The following is an 11,537-nucleotide window of genomic DNA, read 5'->3' on the forward strand; positions in this document are numbered from 1 at the left end:
TCCATGTCCTCATAGACCTTTTTCAGAAAAAGGCTTTTTCCTTGTAGAATTAGGTTTACCACCATTGGAAAAAACCCTCAGTGCTTTTCACTTTTTCTTGAAAGTACACAATAGCAGTGTGAATGTAAGTATACTTTTTCCGGAAAAACTCTGCAGTGTAGACATAATATTGGGGGAATAAGTAAATATCTTTTCCTTATTCACTTTTTCCATACCTGTCAGCTGTGTCTAGACTGGCCAGTTTTTCCAGAGAATCAGCCACTTTTCCGGAAAAACTTGCCAGCTGTCTACACTGGCCGCTTGAATTTCCGCAAAAGCACTGACTATCGCAGGTAAGATTGTCAGTGTTCTTGCGGAAATACTATGCTGCTCCCGTTCGGGCAAAAGGGCCACTGTAGACAGCTCAGATTTGTTTTCCGTGAAAATGGCGACTGGGACTTTTTTGCGGAAAAGCGCGTCTAGATTGGCATGGACGCTTTTCCGCAAAAGGTGCTTTTGCGGAAAAGCATCAGTGCCAATCTAGACGCTCTGTTCCAAAAATGCTTTTAACAGAAAACTTTTCCATTAAAAGCATTTCCAGAAAATCATGCCAGTCTAGACATGGCCATCATGTTTTTATAGCCCTCTAGCCTATCTCCCCCCCATCTCCAGTCTCTTTTCTAAGCTGAAAAGTCCCAGTCTTTTGAATCTCTCTTCATATGGGACCCGTTCCAAACCCATCATCATTTTTTCTGCCCTTTTCTAAACTTTTCCAATGCCAAGAGATGTTTCTTGAGATGAGGTGACCACATCTATACGCTGTGTTCAAAATGTTGGCATCCTATGGTTTTATATAGAGGCAATAAGATATTTTCTGTCTTATTTGCTATCCCTTTTTAATGATTCCTAACATCCTGTTTGCCTTTTTGTCTTCTGCTGCACACAGAGTGGATGTTTTCAGAGAACTATCCATAATGACTCAAGATATCTCTCTGGAGTAGTTGTAGCCAAATCAGTCCCCATTATATTGTATGGATAGTTGGGATTACTTTTTCCAATGTGCATTACTTTATACTTATCAACATGAAATTACATTTGCCCAATCATGTAGTTTGGTGAGATCTTTTTGAAGCTCTTTGCAGTCTGCTTTGGTCTTAACTATCATGAGCAGGTTGGGATTATCTGCAAATTTTGCCACCTCACTGCTTACCCCTTTCTCCAGGTCATTTATGAATAAGTTGAAGAGGATTGGTCCCAGGACTGACCCTGGGGGTACACCACTAGTTACCCCTCTCCAATCTGAAAATTGACTATTTAGTCCTACCCTTTGTTTCCTGTCTTCTAACTAGTTATCAATCCATGAAAGTTATCAATCCACCCTGGCTGTAGCTGAGTGCCACGGTATAGCATATATTACATAAGGCTGCGCTGACAACAAGCAGAGGCAGGAAGGTGGGACAGCATTATGAAAGTCCTGATATGTTTGTCTGCTCCATTTCACAGCCATGTCTGCGGGAGAGGAAAGCCCCAGGCATTCCATGGAGGGAGATGCTGCAAAGGATGATCTAGCCAAGATCCTGGAAGCCGTGGGTCTGACTGCAGAGTACTGGCTGCCTAAACTGCACACACAGCTGGGCGTTACCTCTGCCCAAGCCTTGAAACACCTGCGGTCTGAAGACTGCGTGAAGTTAGAACGTGACATACGACACGCGTGGGAAAAGCAGGCGCTCCAAGACCTGCTGAAGATAGACCCCAAGGCCACGATGCAGCAGCTGCAGGGGGAGCGCGTGGAGGGGCTGAGGAAGAGGCAGGAGCAGGTGAAGTCGGCGCTGCAGGAGCTCAAGGCGATGCAGGAGCAAGGCAGAAGCCGCCAGGACGAGGTTGTAAGGAGGAAAGAGGAGGAGCTGCGGAGAGCGATGGACGTGGCCCCTGAGTATTGGGCACCGGCTGAGAAGCCGCTACGAGAGGTGGTGGAGAATGCGCACAAGCAGTTAGACCTCCTGGAGCAGTCGATGTCCCAGAGCGAGACTCTCCCTGACAGGGAAGTTGTGAGACGGGCGTCGGGGGGGCTGGCCCTGCAGGGCATTTACAAAACCAGCCAGCTTGCCGAGATGGTGGAGAAGCGCGAGCAGCTCCTGGAGCTCCCAGACGGGTTGGAGCTCCTCGGCCCAGAGCAAGGGCCCTTGTTTGAGATGAAGGAGTTTCCATCGGCTGCAGCAGAGTCCACATTCACACGGACCATGGAAACGTTGGGCTACAGCCTGAGTCTTTCAGCCAAAGATGGGTTTGGGGAGTTTAGTGTGGACACCAGCACCGACTGCAGCAGCTCTTCAGAGTCCGAAAGCACCCACAGGTCCCGCTCTGAGCACACCTACCACTGCACCACCAAGTACAGCTACATCCCCCTGGCCTCCTGCTACTTCCCCAAGCACCGGCTCCGACTGTCCAGCGCCGCGCTGCAGGAGTTAAAAGAGATCGAGCAGCTTTTGAGTCTCATCCCAGAGCCCGACAAGCTCCCCCTGCTGAAGAGCCGGGCCGGGAATTTCTTCAAGCGATTCGGGTCTCACGTGAACCAGGGTCCCCTCCACCTGGGCGGGATATTCTGGTGGAAAGCGGCGTCGCAGGGATTCCGGGCAGAGCAGCTGGACGAGGTGAAGAAACGAGCATCTGACACGCTGAGCTCTTACGTCGGGGGCAGCTACAGCGGCTTGGGCTGGGGCATTGCAGCCGGTGTCACTGCATCCAAGTCAAGGGCTGAAGCCTCATTTCAGGGCACAGACCGAAAACAGGAGCAAACAGAGATTCAGCTGCGTGTGACCAAGACGGGCGGCCCCCCTGGAGTGGATTCACTCGCAGCATGGAAATCTGGGCTTGTGGCCAGTAACAAGACCTGGAGTGTCATCGACCGAGGCTCTCAGCTAGTTCCCGTGTGGGAGATAATCCTGGCCAATCACAGACCAGACTTTGCAGATGTTCATCAAGTCAGCAGCAGGCTCAGAGATGCCTATGGCGCCCTAACTAACCAGAGCGTCGATACGTTGTTGGGGGAGGGATTAGCCAGTGCAGTGGATGAGGCCAGAGCGTTCTTAGAGGGAGTGGAATCCTGGGAAGCCACGGGGGATGAAGAACAGCTGGTGACTCTGCTCAATCTCAAACAAAGCCTGACTACAAAAACCAAGAACTACGGTGTGTGGATTGACGTGTGCCTGTCGGATACGGTGCTCCAGGATTTCCTGGCAAATACAGTGTCACGGTGCAGAGATTTGCCATCACAAAATACTGAATACATCAGATCTCTGCTGCACTTCCTTCTGGACCCTCATGTCTATTCAGTTAAGAACTTCCCCAAATCTTCCTGCATTATGCAGTGGATCTTTCCTGAAGATAAGACGCAGCTAAAGAATGAGTCTATCTCCGAATTAGGTGGTCTCTTGCCAGTCCTACGGGAAATGAACACTCACATAGAGGAAGTTACCCATGGCCCTACATCCTCTGAAGCAACAGTGCGGAAAGCTAAGGTAAAGGCCACCTTAAATGTGAGCCTGGCTTTGTCTTCCCTACTACAGGCACTCAGAGGGAAATCGCAGATGGACATTGAGCTGTTATTGCTCTGCATTGCAGCCAGCGCAGGGTACCACGTGGACAGTCACACTTTTCAGTATCTCCTCGGGTGCCCAGAAATTACTTTCTTGTTAAACACAATGCAAAGGGCACATACAGAGTATTTGAGTCACAGAGATCGGAATGTTTCCAGAGCCCAGGCATTCCTGCTGTGGACAGGTCTGACAGTGACCCCTGAATTCAACAGTGTAACTCTGGAGGAGAAGAATAAACGTTTGACTTTTATGAAACATCACATGGGAAACTTACTGTCCAATGAAATATCAGGTATTCTTAGAAAGCATGGTGCATGGAATGATTGGCAAGTTCTGGAAAGAGACTTAAATTGCCTTTTAAATGGGAATTTTGAAGTGGAGAACGTTAGTTTGAAGGAACAGGAGATAATCAAAGAACTAGAAGACGTTTGTCAAAGAGCCAAGGTGTCAAAAGTAGAATCCAAAGTGCCATTTACTAGTGTTGTGAGATGTGAAACTAATGAAAATCAGGAGTTCTTGAATTTAATGAAACGACTTGGACTTGATAAGTACTATCATAGGAAAATGGGGACAGCCATTTTCAAACTCATTACCGAGACGTCTTTGCAGGACAGACAGCCCTGCACAGAAAATCAGCTGCCATTTTGTTTTTTGCAAAAGCTGTTAATGGGGGACTATCGGGTCCGATACCTGGTTTGTAAGGATGAGGGTCAAACCAAACCAGCTATAACAAGGGGGTTGAATGCCACAGACAAAGAGTGTGACTCCTCAGAGACGTTTGATGACTTTTTTGATGATCTTAGTGAGGGAGCCCATGAATCTGCTACAAGCCAGGGACACGTACACCCAATGGATCTCCAGATGGCAATTTTTCACTGTGCCGATGATTTCATGAGACAATATGTTGCAACGAAGCTCGCTTTCTGCCAGTTTGCACTCCCCTTGCTGGTGCCAAATCCTCACACCGCACAAATAGAATTCCCCCTGTGGGCCCTGAGCCAGGTTCAAAAGAGCTGGAAAAGTGCCAAAAAGTCAGGAGAGCAGACCAGCATTACAAATTATAACACACTGATTTACCAAGCAGAGACGCCCCTGGTGTCCTTCACCCGGATTGGCCAGTCGCCTCATTCGTCTAAGTCCCAGATCCTGAACGCCCTGCTGAGCAAGCACAAGCATGACGTGTTTTTCCACCGTCACTGCAGGGGCAGCAGCAGACACTGCCTGCTCATGAAGGGGGTTGTAGAAATCGCCTGGTACTGCCCGGGGGGAAAGGACGACGACAGATTCGACAATTGTGTCGCATTCACCAACCTGCACGGGGACGCCAGAGAGCACGAGCCACAGGCCACATTCTTACAGGAGATCGCGTCGGTCAACGTGGTTCTCTTGTCAGATACGGATCAGAAGGACACGAGGGGCAAGACAATTCTCCGTGATCTCTGGCGATCCCCAAAGCCTTTGATCTGCCTTTTTGCTGAAAAGGAGAACACTGTGGCTGGCAAATCGAGCCAGAACATCAGAATAGGCATCAAGAACAGAAACGAGGCAGAATTAATAGATGAAATCACAGCAACAATCAGAGACTTACTGGCAGGCTCCATCACCACTCGTAGTCTGGATGCTTGTGTGACTGCGGCTCGCCGGCAGGGCTTCCTCGTTGATGCAGACAAGCAAGAGTGCAAGGAAGCCAAGGCAAAGGCCCAGGAACTGATGGGTTTCTTGAAAGAGCATCCCTTAGCAAGCATGAAGGGAGAGCTCTTGCCTCTGCAAGGGGAATTATGGCACCGGTGGTGTAGGAAGGACAAGGAACTTACCCGCTTGCATGATAAAAAGAACAGAAGCATTGAACAGCACCGGAGCCAGATCGAATCGGAGAAAGCTGCAATACGACGTGATCAGCTGAGTAAGGCATTTCCCCTCAATACACTAATGAAATCAGTGCTGGAATTTCTCCACTCACATCCAGAGGCCTCTCAAAAGTACTTCCTGCAGTGGATGAAAGTGTTTATGGATGACTTGTCCTCTGACCGTCTTGTAAAACTTCACCAGAAATACCACACGCTATGGTCTGAAATGCTGGTAAAGAAAACAGAAGGAAATAGGTTGAAAACTCAGTCGCAAGTGGATTTAGATAAACTCTCAGCTGAGATCAATGACTCTACAATTGGCCTTGAACACATTTGGAGAGAGACAGGCCAGATTTACGAAGCACTGGATGCGATGGACACAAAGGACAAATGTTTTCTTAAACTACCTCAAATAGTAGCTGACCTGATGGTGTCGGGGTATCCCATTGAGCTGATGGACGGTGACGCTTCCTACGTGCCACTGAAATGGGTGGGAGCAGTTTTTGACTCATTAATTGAGAAGCTGGGAGACAGGAAGGTGTTTGTTCTTTCTGTGCTTGGCATCCAGAGCACTGGGAAATCTACCCTCCTGAACGCCATGTTTGGTCTCCAGTTCAGCGTCAGTGCGGGAAGATGCACCAGGGGAGCCTTCATGCAGCTGATTAAGGTTGAGGAAAATCTCCAGCAGGATTTGAACTTTGATTATATTCTGGTTGTTGATACGGAAGGGCTTCGGGCCATAGAGATGGCCAATAATTTATCCCTTAGTCATGATAACGAACTGGCCACCTTTGTCATTGGGATTGGTAACATGACAGTGATCAATATCTTTGGCGAGAACCCTTCGGAAATGCAAGATATCCTGCAGATCGCTGTGCAGGCGTTTCTGAGGATGAAGAAAGTCAAGCTCTCCCCAAGCTGCTTGTTCGTGCACCAGAATGTCGGAGAAATAACAGCAAATGAGAAGAATATGGAAGGACAAAGACGCCTCCAGCAGAAATTAGATGAAATGGCCGTTACAGCAGCCCAGGAAGAGTGCTGTGACGTAACCTGCTTTAGTGACGTTATCCGATTTGATGTGAACACTCACATCCATTACTTTGCTCACCTCTGGGAAGGGGACCCACCAATGGCGCCTCCCAATCCCAGCTACAGCCAAAACGTGCAGGAGCTAAAGAGCAAGATTCTCATGGCTGCCAAGCAGGAATCCCAGGGCAGAGTTTTAAGGCTGTCCGAGTTCAAAGTCCGAATCGGTGATTTGTGGCAGGCTTTGTTGAATGAGAACTTTGTTTTCAGCTTCAAGAACACGCTGGAGATCGCAGCCTACAACAGGTTAGAAACGGAGTTCAGCCAATGGAGCTGGCAGCTGAGAAGTCACATGCTAGAGCTGCAGATAAAACTGAACAATCAAATCAGGAACAGAGAAATGCTCCAAATCACCAGAGAAAGCCTTGAAGGAGCAGTCAGAGAAAAATACACTGCTGTCATGGATCAACTCGAAAAGTTTTTCAGTGCAGACCCAGATGCTGAAATATTGATTCAGTGGAAAACAAACATGGAAATGAAACTGAAAGAGCTTAAATCGTCTCTTATTGATGAAATGATGAAGAAATCTGAGGAACTTATTAGGCTAAGGGAGAAGCAAAGCAAACTGGATGAAAGGAAGGCAGGGTATGAAAAGGAGCTTTTTGAAAAGAGCCAAGAGCTGGCTCTGTCGTTAAAAGGCAAGAAACTGAGTGACGATCAACTGAGAGAGAACTTTAACCGCCTGTGGAACGAATGGGTCTGTGAAGTGGCCTTGGATGTCCCTTCTGCTGAGGAGCCCAACATCAAGATTGATATAGAAAACATCCTGCTCAAGTGTTTTGAAACAAAATCTGTTATACTGGAAAAACTTAAGGCTTCATCCAGCGATTGGTTTTCCACTGATTTATCCAAGCATGTCACCATGAAGAGAACATTGCTTGTGTTCAAAAAGACTTTAGAGAAGTGCGATAGAGACTGCATAAAGGAGGTGACAGCCCGTATCATGCAGGGCGTCAGAGCTATCATCAGTAGCAAGGAGCGGGAGAGACTGGATTACAGTCCCAGTTACATTCATGAAATACTGAATAAAATAAGACAAGAGGTGACGTTGGCATCTAAGAACCCAGCATTCACATTGACTCCTGAGTACACAGCTGATTTATCAGTAACTTTATGCAAAATGGCAGCAGGAAGGTTTGAAGCCATGCACAGGGCATTTAAAAAAGCACACGACCCGATCGTCTACCTGGAGAGCAAAAGGGAAGATTTCTTCAAGTGCTTCCAGATTTCCTGCCAAGGAGCAACCTCCATCACAGCATTTGCTGAGTTCCTATGCAGCAAGCTCGCTGCAGCCCTCCGCCAGGCCGTCTATGACAGGACGGTCATTGACATCGCCAATGAGATGAAGTCTATACATCCAGCTTTCAATGGGAACAGATCCAACCTAGAAAACCATATTCTTGTGTATCTGGCCGAGAAGGAAAACTTTGCGGAGTACAGGCAATACATTCAATCCCCAAAACACTTTTTTGAGGATTTTATCAAGCAGAGTGTTGATGATTATTGCTTAGACAAGGACAATCCAAAACTGCAGCGTTTCCTAAACAATTCCCTGGATGATTTCCATACACGTGTCCTTTCAGCTATTCGTGACTCAACTAAAGTTACTAAAGACAAAAGTGGCAACGTCTCCTTCTGGCTGGATGAATTCTGCAGGAGGCTTCAAGAGTATTTAACTCTTCCCAGAAGTGAGCTAAAAAGCATTGAACATCAGGAGGTAACTGACATGGAGTTTCTTAAGGAAGCCCTGAGTAAGGCGTTGACTCCTGTGGTGGGAAACCTGCGAAAAGACTTTGCTGCCATTGATATGGAGCCATTTTCACGAAAGCCCCATGAGATCCTCGCTGAACAGCTCGGTGGGTGCTGGGAGCAGTGCCCTTTTTGCTCAGCTCTTTGCATAAACACCGTGTCTGGTCATGATGGAGACCACAGTGTGCCCTTCCATCGGCCTCGAGGGGTGAGTGGTGGGTGTTGGTATAAAACAGACCATCTAGTTACTGAGATTTGTTCCAGTCTTGTAGCAAGTGATTGTCTATACATACTTAATGACGATCAACACATTCCCTATAAGAGGTACTGGGAAGGAGGGACCCCCTTACTCCGAGTGGAGCATCACACCAGACATGTCAGAGCAACCTTACTGGAAATGGTTTGTGTGTCATTTCAAACCTGAGATAGAAAAACTCTATGGTAGAACATTTGAAGGCAAAGGGAAAATCCCTTCTCAATGGAGAAACATCACAAAGGATGCTCTGCTCAGAGAGCTGAGCCGTGTGTAATCCTCAGCCAGTCAGAAGGAATAACTGTAAGTTGACATGGCAGAGCCCTTTCTAAACAATTGGGAAGATCTGTGTCGGGGGAAGGGGAGGATTAAAGCCCGGGGTATTGCTAGCACCCAATGTAATGTGTGTGATTCACTCGTCATGGAAAAGCATTTCCAGTAGAGTTCAATAGGGCTACATGATACTCATTGTCTACAAGTGTTTAGATTTTAGAGGGTGCGGGTGTGTCTGAATCAGGGCCATCTCCAGGGGGATGGGGCAACCTACCCCCCTTTCCCCACCCGGCCTAGTCTCTGTTCCACCCACTCCCCCAGTGAAGGCTGGGCGATGGCAGCAGAGTGGAGCAGGTTGCCAGATTGCTCCAGCGGCAGCCACTGTAGCATGTGTGTGTGTGTGGGGGGGGAACAGACTCCTGATGCTACCCTGCTCCAGGCTAATTCCCCCAGGCTGTCCTTGATCCTGCAGATCCTGTCCAGACGATGGTTGAAGTAGCCGTCAAGAGGCCCCCAAAGTGTGGGGCCCAGGCAGCTGCCCCAAACCGTGTAATGGACGGGAGAGCTCTGGTCTGAACAGTGGTTAGACCCAGCTTTGATCACTGCTGTGTGTGTTGTGTGGATCTCACTTTGGGGAGAGTGCAGCTGGCAGACTGGCTGTGTATAACAATCATTGCTAGAGAATTTCTCAGCTACGTGCTCACCTGAGTGACACAAAGCACAGAAAATAAAATACCCTCCCCCTCCGTGCATAAATAGCAAAGCTATCGCTCTGAAGTGAGCCACGTGCCTGTCTTTCAGTCTCCATACTCATCATTCCTTTGAATTAAAATTAAAGTTGTACCCTTCTGTTAAATGAACCTTTCCCATATGCTAGTTCTCTGACTCAGCCATGTCTGCACTACCAGGTAATGCCAAGTTTATTAAAGTCAAAGGTCCATGTTCCTGCAGTGCACAAGAATTCAACACAGTTTAAAGTAACACGTCCTCAGCAAGGAGACTACCACCGACTCTTAGAGCAATGCATTATGGGCAGCTATCCCACAGTGCCTATCCCAGTCTGTATTCTGGGTTATGCCAAAGGTGCACACTGGGACCAACATTGTGCAGCGGGTGGTTCTGGGTTCATGTCGTCAGCATCCCATAATGCATCTGTCTACTCCCTCCTCCTTGCTTGAGATCAGCAGGAAACAGTCTGTTTGTGCCCTTTGGGGCCCTGGTTACCATTGCAGGTACCGTATCAGCAGGAGCAGGGATCTCTTCATGGACCCCGTTGTGCATAAACACACTGGGATGAGGATGTTCACCTGGGGGCACCTAATGGTGGAGTGTGTTGAGCGGTCATGGCCTGCCAGAAAGAGGATGAATCTCGACAGGTCATGGACAGGCTGTTCCTGCGATCCCTTGAACTGAGTGAACTGGAAATGCTGCCAGCATTTGCTCCTCTGGACACAGTGGAACACCAATTCGGGTGCTATGTAGGGGGCCTGGACAACCCGTCTTGATCAGAATAAGAATGTCTGCATTCTCCGGCCCTGCCTCCACCAGACTAACGACGGCTGTCTTGCCCAGAGTGCAGCTTTCTAACAAAGCAAACCCAGGCCTGTCTCAAGTCTGCTGCATGTACACACACAGGCCAGGCCGAGGGGGAGGGGGAGCATTGAAAGTCAGGCGTGCTTTAAACAATCGTACATAGGGAGTATGCTGTAGTGACACCATGCCGAGAACATTGGGAGAAACTTGGCACTGGTACATACCATTTCTAATAAGGAAAAATCACAGGTACAATCATTGAGCTGCCATTCAAGTATATAGTATTTGGCACCAGCCTGGATCGCAGGATGTATCCCAAATATGGGCATAACAGGTAATCTTACGCAATACGCAGTTGATTGGTAGATATTAGAACGACCGAGTCTCGCTTTGCTATAAAATGGGGTTAGTAAGAAGAATTGATGGGAGGCAGGGAGGAGGATTGACCCAAACGTCCTGCTCATTGTAACTAGAAGTAATAGACCCTTCACGCCAGCGACCTCGTATATGGCATTCCAATGTGTGGGAATCAAAGGGACCATGATATCCTGCCTGGTACTTTAGGTAGCATACGGATGAAGTGTCAGTGAATTGGGCTTTATTACTGTATTATAATAATCTTCTCTCGAAATTGCTTTTGCATTGCTTTGTGCTGTATTAATTGCTTTAAATGTATCATATTCATGGTTTCAATTGCAGAGTCATTGTTTTTAAGGCTTGTGAAATGTAAACAACTATGGTAACTGCTTAAAGCCTGTAATAAATGAGAAAGTGGTTAAGTCTCTCTGGAGTGTCCTGGTTTCCCTTGGATCTAAATATCGAACCAGATGCCATGCCCTCAGACAAGCACAGTCTGGTGGGATCGCACTGCGATGCAGGTACAGGATGATCAGCAGCGACTGCAAAACGTTTGCATGTTGAAAATCACATCCATGGAACTCTGTGAATGGCTTTCTCCTGCCTTGATGCACAAGAATACCTGCAGGAGATGCACATGGCAAAGACAGCTGGGAATCTATTTGGAGTGGGGGATGCTGGGAGCCCAGGCGATCAGTACCCTTCTGCCATGGAGGGTAGTGACTGGGAAACGTGGCTGCCACAGTGGATGCCTTTGCTGTGATGGGCTTCCCTAAGTGCAGTGGGGCAGTAGAGGGAACGCACATCCCCCTCTGTGCACCAGACCACCTGGCCAAGGACACACACACTGCCCAAGGTACTCCT

At 48.1% G+C, this 11,537-nt stretch overlaps 1 pseudogene across 1 annotated transcript in view; it reads left to right on the forward strand.

Annotated features, from left to right (window-relative positions):
* The window catches only part of LOC102463811 (interferon-induced very large GTPase 1-like), a 33,302-nt pseudogene extending 22,202 nt beyond the window's left edge, over positions 1 to 11,100 (forward strand). The window contains exon 2 of the transcript XR_016349068.1: positions 1,483 to 11,100. The product of XR_016349068.1 is annotated as an interferon-induced very large GTPase 1-like (transcript). The remainder of the gene's footprint in view (positions 1 to 1,482) is intronic.
* The last annotated feature ends 437 nt before the right edge of the window (positions 11,101 to 11,537 follow it).

The sequence above is a fragment of the Pelodiscus sinensis genome, chromosome 3 (genome assembly GCF_052426305.1).
Source record: "Pelodiscus sinensis isolate ZL-2025 chromosome 3, ASM5242630v1, whole genome shotgun sequence".
Taxonomy (NCBI): domain Eukaryota; kingdom Metazoa; phylum Chordata; order Testudines; family Trionychidae; genus Pelodiscus; species Pelodiscus sinensis.